The sequence below is a fragment of the Urtica dioica genome, chromosome 6 (genome assembly GCF_054948205.1).
Source record: "Urtica dioica subsp. dioica isolate 48M chromosome 6, U.dioica_male_clone48M_v1_H2, whole genome shotgun sequence".
Lineage (NCBI taxonomy): Eukaryota > Viridiplantae > Streptophyta > Magnoliopsida > Rosales > Urticaceae > Urtica > Urtica dioica.
In genome coordinates this window covers 18,986,511-19,001,593 of record NC_142761.1, presented here as the reverse complement: position 1 = coordinate 19,001,593, position 15,083 = coordinate 18,986,511, and positions in this window count along the sequence as shown.

Sequence of the window (15,083 nt, the reverse complement as noted above, 5' to 3'; positions counted from 1 at the left end):
GAAGAGTCGGCGCGAGGAGCATCGGTCGACTCGCGGACTCGTAGCTCGACTCGAGGAATGAATTCATCTCGAGGAGACATGTGAAGAGTCGGCACGAGGAGTATCAGTCGACTCGTGGACTCGAACTCGACTCGAGGACTCACGTAGAGCCTGCACTAGGAGTTTCGTGGAGAATCGGCTCGAGGAGTATTGGTCGACTCGCGGACTCGAAGCTCGACTCGAGGAATGAACTCATCTCGAGGAGACATGTGAAGAGTCGGCACGAGGAGTATCAGTCGACTCGTGGACTCGAACTCGACTCGAGGACTCACGTAGAGCCTACACGAGGAGTTTCGTGAAGAGTCGGCGCGAGGAGCATCGGTCGACTCGCGGACTCGTAGCTCGACTCGAGGAGTGAATTCATCTCGAGGAGACATGTGAAGAGTCGGCACGAGGAGTATCAGTCGACTCGTGGACTCGAACTCGACTTGAGGACTCACGTAGAGCCTGCACGAGGAGTTTCGTGAAGAGTCGGCGCGAGGAGCATCGGTCGACTCGCGGACTCGTAGCTCGACTCGAGGAGTGAATTCATCTCGAGGAGACATGTGAAGAGTCGGCACGAGGAGTATCAGTCGACTCGTGGACTTGAACTCGACTCGAGGACTCACGTAGAGCCTGCACGAGGAGTTTCGTGAAGAGTCGGCGCGAGGAGCATCGGTCGACTCGCGGACTCTAAGCTCGACTCGAGGAATGAACTCATCTCGAGGAGACATGTGAAGAGTTGGCACGAGGAGTATCAGTCGACTCGTGGACTCGAACTCGACTCGAGGACTCACGTAGAGCCTGCACGAGGAGTTTCGTGAAGAGTCGGTGCGAGGATCATCGGTCGACTCGCGGACTCGAAGCTCGACTCGAGGAATGAACTCATCTCGAGGAGATATGTGAAGAGTTGGCACGAGGAGTATCAGTCGACTCGTGGACTCGAACTCGACTCGAGGACTCACGTAGAGCCTGCACGAGGAGTTTCGTGAAGAGTCGATGCGAGGAGCATCGGTCGACTCGCGGACTCGAAGCTCGACTCGAGGAATGAATTCATCTCGAGGAGACATGTGAAGAGTCGGCACGAGGAGTATCAGTCGACTCGTGGACTCGAACTCGACTCGAGGACTCACGTAGAGCCTGCACTAGGAGTTTCGTGGAGAATCGGCTCGAGGAGTATTGGTCGACTCGCGGACTCGAAGCTCGACTCGAGGAATGAACTCATCTCGAGGAGACATGTGAAGAGTCGGCACGAGGAGTATCAGTCGACTCGTGGACTCGAACTCGACTCGAGGACTCACGTAGAGCCTACACGAGGAGTTTCGTGAAGAGTCGGCGCGAGGAGCATCGGTCGACTCGCGGACTCGTAGCTCGACTCGAGGAGTGAATTCATCTCGAGGAGACATGTGAAGAGTCGGCACGAGGAGTATCAGTCGACTCGTGGACTTGAACTCGACTCGAGGACTCACGTAGAGCCTGCACGAGGAGTTTCGTGAAGAGTCGGCGCGAGGAGCAACGGTCGACTCGCGGACTCGAAGCTCGACTCGAGGAATGAACTCATCTCGAGGAGACATGTGAAGAGTTGGCACGAGGAGTATCAGTCGACTCGTGGACTCGAACTCGACTCGAGGACTCACGTAGAGCCTGCACGAGGAGTTTCGTGAAGAGTCGGTGCGAGGAGCATCGGTCAACTCGCGGACTCTAATCTCGACTCGAGGAATGAACTCATCTTGAGGAGACATGTGTAGAGTCGGCACGAGGAGTATCAGTCGACTCGTGGACTCGAACTCGACTCGAGGACTCACGTAGAGCCTGCACGAGGAGTTTCGTGAAGAGTCGGCGCGAGGAGCATCGGTCGACTCGCGGACTCGTAGCTCGACTCGAGGAATGAATTCATCTCGAGGAGACATGTGAAGAGTCGGCACGAGGAGTATCAGTCGACTCGTGGACTCGAACTCGACTCGAGGACTCACGTAGAGCCTGCACTAGGAGTTTCGTGGAGAGTCGGCGCGAAGAGTATTGGTCGACTCGCGGACTTGAAGCTCGACTCGAGGAATGAACTCATCTCGAGGAGACATGTGAAGAGTCGGCACGAGGAGTATCAGTCGACTCGTGGACTCGAACTCGACTTGAGGACTCACGTAGAGCCTGCACGAGGAGTTTCGTGAAGAGTCGGCGCGAGGAGCATAGGTCGACTCGCGGACTCGTAGCTCGACTCGAGGAGTGAATTCATCTCGAGGAGACATGTGAAGAGTCGGCACGAGGAGTATCAGTCGACTCGTGGACTCGAACTCGACTTGAGGACTCACGTAGAGCCTGCACGAGGAGTTTCGTGAAGAGTCGGCGCGAGGAGCATCGGTCGACTCGCGGACTCGTAGCTCGACTCGAGGAGTGAATTCATCTCGAGGAGACATGTGAAGAGTCGGCACGAGGAGTATCAGTCGACTCGTGGACTTGAACTCGACTCGAGGACTCACGTAGAGCCTGCACGAGGAGTTTCGTGAAGAGTCGGCGCGAGGAGCATCGGTCGACTCGCGGACTCTAAGCTCGACTCGAGGAATGAACTCATCTCGAGGAGACATGTGAAGAGTTGGCACGAGGAGTATCAGTCGACTCGTGGACTCGAACTCGACTCGAGGACTCACGTAGAGCCTGCACGAGGAGTTTCGTGAAGAGTCGGTGCGAGGATCATCGGTCGACTCGCGGACTCGAAGCTCGACTCGAGGAATGAACTCATCTCGAGGAGATATGTGAAGAGTTGGCACGAGGAGTATCAGTCGACTCGTGGACTCGAACTCGACTCGAGGACTCACGTAGAGCCTGCACGAGGAGTTTCGTGAAGAGTCGATGCGAGGAGCATCGGTCGACTCGCGGACTCGAAGCTCGACTCGAGGAATGAATTCATCTCGAGGAGACATGTGAAGAGTCGGCACGAGGAGTATCAGTCGACTCGTGGACTCGAACTCGACTCGAGGACTCACGTAGAGCCTGCACTAGGAGTTTCGTGGAGAGTCGGCGCGAGGAGTATTGGTCGACTCGCGGACTCGAAACTAGCAAGTAAAATTAAAACGATTCAAGTAAAATTAAGAAACTAGCAAGATAACAAAACTAGTCACAAAATTTTACTCGAAAATTCTCAAACCTTTAAAACACGTTTTTCAATATAAAAAATTAAAAACTTTTAGAACTGATTCTAATGTGTTTTAACATCATCCCAAACTCATAGAAAATCAACATGGTTTTTAATTTAAAGGCATGAGCAATAAATTAAAAAAAAATCTAAGATTACAATTCTAACTTGTCACAAAATTAGTAAACTTTCGAAAACGATTTTCAAGCTCATAATTTAAAAACATGCACATGCATTCCTTTGACCATAGCTCTGATACCATTTGTTGGAATCGATCTAGGGTTTAAGAAAAAGTTTAACGCTTCGTTAAGCGGCGGAATTTTAAAAATTTTCTTTTTAAGTAAAACTAGTTTTTACTAACCTAGACAAGAGCATGTACATGTAAATAAAAACTAATATGAGCTATTAAAGTTACTAACCTTTCTTGAAGCTTGAACCTTGTAGAAGCTTTTGGAAAGTTGCAACGCTCATCTCCCCTCGCAGCACGTCTCTCTTTCTTTCCTCGGCACCTCGAGCAACCACGAAAGTTTCTATCACTAAATCACTCGAAAAGAAGGAATCAGTGAGTGGGCACTTTTAAACACTACGACTTGAGAACGAGTCTCGAAGTCGCAGAGCTAAACACTAGGTCGAGTGAGGACCTAGGTGTCAAGACAAGAAATAATCGAAAATAAACTAGAGAGAGAGAGAGAGGATTTTCGGCCAAAGTTCTAGAGAGAGAGTCTCTCAAATCTCTTAAACTTGGATGAATGAATTGTGAGGAAATGAGGCTCCTATTTATAGGAGAGGCTTTACCTTCAATAAGGTAGTTTCCTCTTCTATAGAATATCACATATTCATGAACAAATATTGCCTCTTTCCCACTTGAGAAACTCGGCCAAACAAGGCTTCTAGAAGCCTTGATTTGTTTCCAATTTTGTTCAAGGCCTTGCCTTGTCTCTCACTTGGCCGATTACCCTAAAGCATCCTCATGCAAATTTGTTTCCTCTTTTTCTTTTGGCAAGTATCTTGATACATTTATGCACAAAATATTCTCTCTTGGTTGGGTATGTTGGGCGCCTATGTCCTTCTAGAATGGGCTTCTAGAAGCTTTTCCATTTGTTCATGACAACATGAAAAAGGCCCAATAAGAATTTTCAATAAAATTCTTATGAAATGAAATTAATTCACAAGGCCCAATGATCAAGTCATGGCCGAGTGAAACATGTCATAAAATGACCTTGTCAAAAATTTATTGACATTCATTTCATCATATGTCTCAAAAGACAAAAATACCCTTTTGACTATTTTCGTTCTTGTTTTGACTTAGCTTCCAGTTTAACTATTCCTATCGATGTGATTCGTGACAGTGACCTCATGGACCCAAATGAACAAAGCTTGAGCTAAACACTTGTACTCAAAAGTTCACAAACCTTTTCCAAGTTTAGCTTAATGCCAACTGACTCCACTAAAGAGCTGACACTGAAAATCTCTCGGTTCAAATGAATTTATTTTCTACTCAAGAATTCACCTAATTGTAATGAGCGGATCCACTGAATATTATCTATGTTTACCCTTCATGAATGTCATCAGCTAGTCGGGATTTACTAAATTACCATTTTACCCTTCTAGCTGTTATTTCCTCAACTCCTTTGTCGCTTGTGAATAAGTTAGAAACAATGTATTGACGAGGAGCTAACAAGTCACATTGTTTCATCCAAAAGAGTCAGGACTCAATTTGGACACTGGCCAGTTCATTTATTCACACTCCAAGGAACAAAGCATGAGGTGACATACATTGCATTTCAGCAATCTTGTACATGAATTCCATATCTATGAGAACTTCACAAAGTTACTCATGACAGACTCACAACTTAGTACTTCACCAATAGGCCTTGTTCGGAATCACATAGTGAGTCCGAACTTTGACTTTCTCAAATGAGAATACTAAGGTGTGAAATGGCATGTCTCATTTCAGGATTAAGGTAAACATGATGCAATTCATACATAGTGACTTCGAGACATAAGAGGTTAAATGGTTTGTTCTTATATTGTCTCTAGAAGTGCACTGGTCAATTCAGTACCTTCGGAAGATACCTAGAAGAACTATAGAGTCCCCAACTCTCAATGCCTCATAACCAGACATCATAGATTCTTCTAACAATCATACTGAGGTCAATAGTCCTTTGACCCTAAGATTGCGAATATATCGTTTTAAGCAAACTACGAAGAGTTTGTTCATGCAAATCTACATTTGTCTCTTCGTAAGTTGTTAAGTTTGTTTATGGACTAAAAGACTATGGTTTTATCATAAAGCTTCAGACAAGGAAGATTGAATGAACGTTTCAACTTTATTAATGAATGAATAGGCAATTACAAGCAAGAGTCTTCATGAGACTTTATTACATCAAATGTTGAAAATAAAGACTACAACTCTTCTTGTGGGCACCATTGACAACAAACTCCCACTTGACTCAAAGAAGGTGTGTGTAGTCCTTCATGCCTAATCCCTCACGATGTTGGTCGAAGACCTTGTTCGCTAGGGCCTTGGTGAATGGATCTGCGAGGTTGTCCACCGTTGAGATCTTCTTCACTTCCACGTCTCCGCGCTGCACGATCTCTCGAATCAAATGGTATTTCCTCTCAATATGCTTAGAGCGCTTATGGCTTCTAGGTTCCTTTGAGTTAGCGACAGCCCCACTATTATCACAATAAAGGGTTATGGGCTCGTCGACGTTTGGAACAATTTCCAAATACTTAAGGAACTTTCTAAGCCATACAGCCTCTTTGGATGCTTCACAAGCAGCCACATATTCTGCTTCCATTGTGGAGTCAGCAATGCAAGATTGCTAAATACTTCTCCACACAACAGCTCCACCATTAAGGATGAACACAGATCCCGAAGTGGATTTCCTGGAATCCTTATCCGCTTGAAAATCGGAGTCGGTATATCCCGTCATAGTCAGGTCAGTACCTGAGTATGTAAGCATCAAGTTCCTAGTTCTTCGAAGATACTTAAGAACATGCTTAACAGCAATCCAGTGCTCGGGTCCAGGGTTGGATTGGAAACGGCTAACTACGCCAACGGCGAAACAGATGTCAGGTCTAGTGCAAAGCATAGCATACATAAGGCTTCATACGGCAGAGGCGTAAGGAATTTTCCTCATGTCTTCAATCTCTTGTGCAGTCTTGGGAGACTGGTCCTTAGAGAGTGAAACTCCATGCCTAAAGGGTGTTTGACCCCTCTTGCAGTCTTGCATCGAGAAGCGATCCATCACCTTATCAATATAAGATGCTTGAGAGAGCGACAGGGTCCGGTTTTTCCTATCTCGAAAGATTTGGATCCCCAGAATGTACGCGGCTTCTCCTAGATCCTTCATATCGAATTGCTTTGCTAGCCAGACCTTAACCTCAGATAACTTACCCACGTCATTACCAATGAGTAGTATATCATTGACATATAGTACCAGAAACACAACTTTGCCTTCGTGTATTGACTGTTCAAAGCCGAAGCTCTTTACAGTTTCATCGAATCTAATATTCCATGACCTAGATGCTTGTTTTAGTCCATAAATGGATTTAAGCAACTCACAAACCTTGGTCTCTTGACCTTTATCCACGAAACCGTCTGGTTGAGCCATGTAAATGCGCTCGTCAAGATTGCCATTCAGAAAGGCTGTCTTGACATCCATTTGCCAGATCTCATAGTCGAGAGCTGCAGCTATGGATAGGAGTATGCGGATGGATTTAAGCATCGCGACTGGCGAGAAGGTTTCTTCATAGTCAATCCCTTCTTGTTGGGTATAACCCTTCGCCACAAGTCGTGCTTTGAACGTCTCGACGTTCCCATCAGGACCCCTTTTCTTCTTGTATATCCACTTACACCCTACGGGTTTGATCCCTTCAGGAAGGTCTACAAGTTTCCAGACTTTGTTGACATACATCGAGTGCATTTCAACTTTCATGGCGTCAAGCCAAAGGTTTGATTCAGAACAAGCCATCGCTTGGCTATAGGAAACAGGGTCATCCATGTCGGAGACGGCTACAAGAGAGTCTCCATAAGACATGTACCTGTCAGGCTTTTGAGTAGCCCTCCCACTACGTCGAAGTACTACTTGACGAGATTCTGATGAGTTAGGTTGTGTTTCAGTTTGGGTAAGAATAGTTCTTACAGATGAGGTAGAATCTTCCTCACCCAACTTTTCTTCAAGCACAATTTTGCTTCTAGGTTTCGCATCCTTCATAAAGTCCTCCTCAAGGAAACGAGCATTCGTGCTAACGAAAGTCTTATCGTCCTCGGGACTATAGAAAGTAAAACCTTTGGTTTCCTTCGGATATCCTTCAAACAGGCACAATTCTGACCTACTAGCCAACTTGCTAGTCTTTTGCCTCAGCACGTGTGCAGGGCAACCCCAAATTCGGATGCGGCCAAGATTCACTTTACGGCCAGTCCATCGTTCATAAGGAGTACCAGGAACCGTTTTGGACGGAACTTGGTTCAGAATGTAGGCGGCTGTTTCGAGGGCATATCCCCAAAAGGAAAGCGGGAGTGATGAGTAACTCATCATCGATCTAACCATCTCCATAAGAGTTCGGTTTCTTCTCTCTGACACTCCGTTTTGTTGAGGTGTGCCAGGTGCGGTAAGCTGAGAAGCGATACCTTCTTCTTTAAGAAAGTCATCGAACTCTCCAGACATATACTCACCACCTCGATCAGATCGAAGGGTTTTGATCACTTTGCCAGTTTGCTTTTCCACTAAAGCCCTAAAGACCTTAAATACGTTAAAGGTCTCGGATTTGTGTTTAAGCAAATAGACAAACCCATATCTTGAGTAATCATCAGTGAAGGTAACGAAGTATTCGTATCCTCCACGTGCATGTTGGTTGAGCGGACCACATACATCAGAATGTATTAGTTCCAGCAACTCAGTGGCTCTTCGACCCTTATCGGAGAAAGGTCGCTTAGTCATTTTTCCTTCTATGCAGGATTCACAAGTAGGTAGTGAACCTATTGCAGAGGCTTGGAGTGGACAGTCCCTCACAAGTCTCTTAATCCTATCTAGACTGATATGACCAAGTCTCAAGTGCCAGAGGTATGTTGATTTTGTTAGATCGGAGGATTCAGAAAGTTTGATCCTCTTTGGCTCCCTAATTAGATCGTTATCTATTTCGGTGTCTAAAAGAGAAGGTTGAGTGGGATAGATGTAGAAAAGAGAATTCTTCATACATGCATTAGTGACAAAAGAATTGTCAGGAAACGAAATACGAATTCCATTCTTTATGAACTTTAAACAATAATCTTGCTCGAGAAGACGAGCAACGGATATTAAGTTCTTCCCAAAGGTAGGAACAAAATAAACATTATTCAAGTTTAAAGTGCGGTCTTCAAAAGACAGCGTCACAGATCCCACAGCCTTCGCAGACACCAGGCTCCCATCACCCCATTTGAAACAGAACTCGCCTTCCTCTAAGCTTTTGGTTTTCTTGAAACCATTCAAGGAACAACAAATATGGTTAGTAGCAGCGGAGTCAAGAATCCACGTTGATACATTATCAGCTACTAAGCATGCTTCGGTAACTAGTACAATACTGTGTTCCTTTGCTTTGAGATAGGCAGGACAGTTCTTTTTATCGGCCTTGTGAGGTCTCTTCTTAGTTCCAGAGGCGGAGGCTTTTTTCTCAGTAGCATGTGCCTCTCCTTGATTCCTCTTTCTCTTATTGAGACCTACAGCAGTGTGAAGCTCCTTCATAAGCTCGGTAACATTGTACTTTAGCTTTGTAATGGAGTAGTTCGGCATGAAGGTATCAAGAGACTCGGGGAGAGTTTCTAAGATCATATCTATGATATTCTTCCCATCAATCTCAGATCCTAGGATTTCCATTTCATTTAGGTAACTAATGATCAGCATCATATGGTCCCTAACAGGAGTCCTAGCCTTCATGCGACAGTTCATAAACTGTCGGACTGCTTGTAGCCTTGCCTGACGCCTTTGCCCTCCAAACATCTCCAGGAGATTGTAGAGCACGTCAGCGGCAGTCTCGATATCACGATGTTGCTCTTTCAGCACATTGTTCATAGATGCCAAGATATAGCACCTCACAATCTCATCGGATCGAAGCCTGGCCGCTAAGGCGTCATTGTCCTCTTGAGTTGAATCATCATTCGTCAGAGGAGGACACGGGGTGGTGAGTACCCATTTGTGCTTGTTAACGGTAGGTATTATGTCGAGGTTACGTTTCGAATCTACGTAGTTTTCGTTTTCGAGTTTGATCGAGGAAAAAAAGATTGAGAGATGTTTGCGGGACATAAAGCCAATTGAAGTTGAATCAAGTTTATGATTAGTCTTTGGTTTAGGATTTAAGTTTCATTAAGACTTTTGTAAAATCCAAAGGTGTTATAAACTAAACGATAATTTACTCCCTCAAGAGAAGGCCGCAAAAAATCTCCATTTATAAGTAAATGACACATCATTAATGCTAAGCCAAGATGTCAATACATCTATTTTGACTAGCCACCTTTTAAATTGGTTTGATCACTCACATCCTTTCGCAGAGCCTCAAGGGAGGATACTAGGGATTGAGCCTAAGCGTGCAACCAACCACTTAGTCCAAAAGATCAGCTTTGAAAAACAATCCCCCAAGGGGAGGCCTTGCCATCATTGCATCACTCTCGGACGTAGCTCATTGAGCAATGATCGAAGCAATAACGCCTTGGAGTACTCACATTTAAGTGAGGGTCGCAAGAGCGGCTCTTAGTCCCACGTTATTGCATCTTTCACTAGTGTTGGGGATCGCGGGTTACAAACAACGAATATAACCCTCCCACTTAGTTTTTGGAGTTGGTTCATCGACTCTTATAAGTTCAGAAACAAATTTCCTAGTTAGAGAGCGACAGAGCGGACAACTAGAAGAGAATCCTAGATCGACATGTTCAGAGCAGTATTAGTGCATAAAGGCACAAGGTACATACTCGATCTTTTCCTATTTTCTATTTCGGGAAAGTGCGTGAGGGAAGTGTGAACTTCAACTCACTCGAACACTTGAAAGTTTGAGATTACACATCTTTTTATTTTTCGGCTTGTCTACAAGGAGACCTCCCACTCAAATTTTCAAGAGCATATAGATTTTGAACATATGTGATATAGATATAGTTTTGAAAACATTTTGAAAACTTATTTGATTTGGATGACAAAATATTTTCAAGTTTGAAAGTGAAAACGGTTTTTCAAAATTCAAACTAGTTTTGTAAAAATTCAATTTCAATTAAACTTTCAAAAATCAAAACATTTTAATCTTACACATCATGTTTACAATCATATGAAAAACATTTTTGCTCAAGAAAGTTTTCTCATTAGAGTTCTATAACTCATGGTAGTGGGGTTTGAAAATCCGGATTTCTAAAAAACTGGAGTTTCAGATAGCCGCGCACCTCGGAGTAAAATCGCCATATCTGGCGGCTCCGATGTCCTTTTGAGCCGAAACCGGTGGCATTGGACAGAGGACAGACAGAGCTTTAATTTGATTTAAGAATCATTAAATTTCGATTTCTGAGCAGAGATTTATGCCACTTTTAATGCGGGTTTACTCCAGCTCGAAGAAAAAGAAATAAATTAAAGCTTGGTCCTACTTAGGTGCGAAAAAGAATCAAGTGTAACGGAACGTTTTAAGATGTTGTTTAAAGCTTTTATTTGTGTTTTATTAGCAAGGTAATAACAAGGCATAAAAGAAATAACAACAAGCATAAAACGATTCAAGTAAAATTAAGAAACTAGCAAGATAACAAAACTAGTCACAAAATTTTACTCGAAAATTCTCAAACCTTTAAAACACGTTTTTCAATATAAAAAATTAAAAACTTTTAGAACTGATTCTAATGTGTTTTAACATCATCCCAAACTCATAGAAAATCAACATGGTTTTTAATTTAAAGGCATGAGCAATAAATTAAAAAAAAATCTAAGATTACAATTCTAACTTGTCACAAAATTAGTAAACTTTCGAAAACGATTTTCAAGCTCATAATTTAAAAACATGCACATGCATTCCTTTGACCATAGCTCTGATACCATTTGTTGGAATCGATCTAGGGTTTAAGAAAAAGTTTAACGCTTCGTTAAGCGGCGGAATTTTAAAAATTTTCTTTTTAAGTAAAACTAGTTTTTACTAACCTAGACAAGAGCATGTACATGTAAATAAAAACTAATATGAGCTATTAAAGTTACTAACCTTTCTTGAAGCTTGAACCTTGTAGAAGCTTTTGGAAAGTTGTAACGCTCGTCTCCCCTCGCAGCACGTCTCTCTTTCTTTCCTCGGCACCTCGAGCAACCACGAAAGTTTCTATCACTAAATCACTCGAAAAGAAGGAATCAGTGAGTGGGCACTTTTAAACACTACGACTTGAGAACGAGTCTCGAAGTCGCAGAGCTAAACACTAGGTCGAGTGAGGACCTAGGTGCCAAGACAAGAAATAATCGAAAATAAACTAGAGAGAGAGAGAGAGGATTTTCGGCCAAAGTTCTAGAGAGAGAGTCTCTCAAATCTCTTAAACTTGGATGAATGAATTGTGAGGAAATGAGGCTCCTATTTATAGGAGAGGCTTTACCTTCAATAAGGTAGTTTCCTCTTCTATAGAATATCACATATTCATGAACAAATATTGCCTCTTTCCCACTTGAGAAACTCGGCCAAACAAGGCTTCTAGAAGCCTTGATTTGTTTCCAATTTTGTTCAAGGCCTTGCCTTGTCTCTCACTTGGCCGATTACCCTAAAGCATCCTCATGCAAATTTGTTTCCTCTTTTTCTTTTGGCAAGTATCTTGATACATTTATGCACAAAATATTCTCTCTTGGTTGGGTATGTTGGGCGCCTATGTCCTTCTAGAATGGGCTTCTAGAAGCTTTTCCATTTGTTCATGACAACATGAAAAAGGCCCAATAAGAATTTTCAATAAAATTCTTATGAAATGAAATTAATTCACAAGGCCCAATGATCAAGTCATGGCCGAGTGAAACATGTCATAAAATGACCTTGTCAAAAATTTATTGACATTCATTTCATCATATGTCTCAAAAGACAAAAATACCCTTTTGACTATTTTCGTTCTTGTTTTGACTTAGCTTCCAGTTTAACTATTCCTATCGATGTGATTCGTGACAGTGACCTCATGGACCCAAATGAACAAAGCTTGAGCTAAACACTTGTACTCAAAAGTTCACAAACCTTTTCCAAGTTTAGCTTAATGCCAACTGACTCCACTAAAGAGCTGACACTGAAAATCTCTCGGTTCAAATGAATTTATTTTCTACTCAAGAATTCACCTAATTGTAATGAGCGGATCCACTGAATATTATCTATGTTTACCCTTCATGAATGTCATCAGCTAGTCGGGATTTACTAAATTACCATTTTACCCTTCTAGCTGTTATTTCCTCAACTCCTTTGTCGCTTGTGAATAAGTTAGAAACAATGTATTGACGAGGAGCTAACAAGTCACATTGTTTCATCCAAAAGAGTCAGGACTCAATTTGGACACTGGCCAGTTCATTTATTCACACTCCAAGGAACAAAGCATGAGGTGACATACATTGCATTTCAGCAATCTTGTACATGAATTCCATATCTATGAGAACTTCACAAAGTTACTCATGACAGACTCACAACTTAGTACTTCACCAATAGGCCTTGTTCGGAATCACATAGTGAGTCCGAACTTTGACTTTCTCAAATGAGAATACTAAGGTGTGAAATGGCATGTCTCATTTCAGGATTAAGGTAAACATGATGCAATTCATACATAGTGACTTCGAGACATAAGAGGTTAAATGGTTTGTTCTTATATTGTCTCTAGAAGTGCACTGGTCAATTCAGTACCTTCGGAAGATACCTAGAAGAACTATAGAGTCCCCAACTCTCAATGCCTCATAACCAGACATCATAGATTCTTCTAACAATCATACTGAGGTCAATAGTCCTTTGACCCTAAGATTGCGAATATATCGTTTTAAGCAAACTACGAAGAGTTTGTTCATGCAAATCTACATTTGTCTCTTCGTAAGTTGTTAAGTTTGTTTATGGACTAAAAGACTATGGTTTTATCATAAAGCTTCAGACAAGGAAGATTGAATGAACGTTTCAACTTTATTAATGAATGAATAGGCAATTACAAGCAAGAGTCTTCATGAGACTTTATTACATCAAATGTTGAAAATAAAGACTACAACACTTCTTGTGGGCACCATTGACAACAGTATCAGTCGACTCGTGGACTCGAACTTTACTTGAGGACTCACGTAGAGCCTGCACGAGGAGTTTCGTGAAGAGTCGGCGCGAGGAGCATCGGTCGACTCGCGGACTCGTAGCTCGACTCGAGGAGTGAATTCATCTCGAGGAGACATGTGAAGAGTCGGCACGAGGAGTATCAGTCGACTCGTGGACTTGAACTCGACTCGAGGACTCACGTAGAGCCTGCACGAGGAGTTTCGTGAAGAGTCGGCGCGAGGAGCATCGGTCGACTCGCGGACTCGAAGCTCGACTCGAGGAATGAACTCATCTCGAGGAGACATGTGAAGAGTTGGCACGAGGAGTATCAGTCGACTCGTGGACTCGAACTCGACTCGAGGACTCACGTAGAGGCTGCACGAGGAGTTTCGTGAAGAGTCGGTGCGAGGATCATCGGTCGACTCGCGGACTCGAAGCTTGACTCGAGGAATGAACTCATCTCGAGGAGACATGTGAAGAGTTGGCACGAGGAGTATCAGTCGACTCGTGGACTCGAACTCGACTCGAGGACTCACGTAGAGCCTGCACGAGGAGTTTCGTGAAGAGTCGGTGCGAGGAGCATCGGTCGACTCGCGGACTCGAAGCTCGACTCGAGGAATGAATTCATCTCGAGGAGACATGTGAAGAGTCGGCACGAGGAGTATCAGTCGACTCGTGGACTCGAACTCGACTCGAGGACTCACGTAGAGCCTGCACTAGGAGTTTCGTGGAGAATCGGCTCGAGGAGTATTGGTCGACTCGCGGACTCGAAGCTCGACTCGAGGAATGAACTTATCTCGAGGAGACATGTGAAGAGTCGGCACGAGGAGTATCAGTCGACTCGTTGACTCGAACTCGACTCGAGGACTCACGTAGAGCCTACACGAGGAGTTTCGTGAAGAGTCGGCGCGAGGAGCATCGGTCGACTCGCGGACTCGTAGCTCGACTCGAGGAGTGAATTCATCTCGAGGAGACATGTGAAGAGTCGGCACGAGGAGTATCAGTCGACTCGTGGACTTGAACTCGACTCGAGGACTCACGTAGAGCCTGCACGAGGAGTTTCGTGAAGAGTCGGCGCGAGGAGCATCGGTCGACTCGCGGACTCGAAGCTCGACTCGAGGAATGAACTCATCTCGAGGAGACATGTGAAGAGTTGGCACGAGGAGTATCAGTCGACTCGTGGACTCGAACTCGACTCGAGGACTCACGTAGAGCCTGCACGAGGAGTTTCGTGAAGAGTCGGTGTGAGGAGCATCGGTCGACTCGCGGACTCTAATCTCGACTCGAGGAATGAACTCATCTTGAGGAGACATGTGAAGAGTCGGCACGAGGAGTATCAGTCGACTCGTGGACTCGAACTCGACTCGAGGACTCACGTAGAGCCTGCACGAGGAGTTTCGTGAAGAGTCGGCGCGAGGAGCAGCGGTCGACTCGCGGACTCGTAGCTCGACTCGAGGAATGAATTCATCTCGAGGAGACATGTGAAGAGTCGGCACGAGGAGTATCAGTCGACTCGTGGACTCGAACTCGACTCGAGGACTCACGTAGAGCCTGCACTAGGAGTTTCGTGGAGAGTCGGCGCGAGGAGTATTGGTCGACTCGCGGACTCGAAGCTCGACTCGAGGAATGAACTCATCTCGAGGAGACATGTGAAGAGTCGGCACGAGGAGTATCAGTCGACTCGTGGACTCGAACTCGA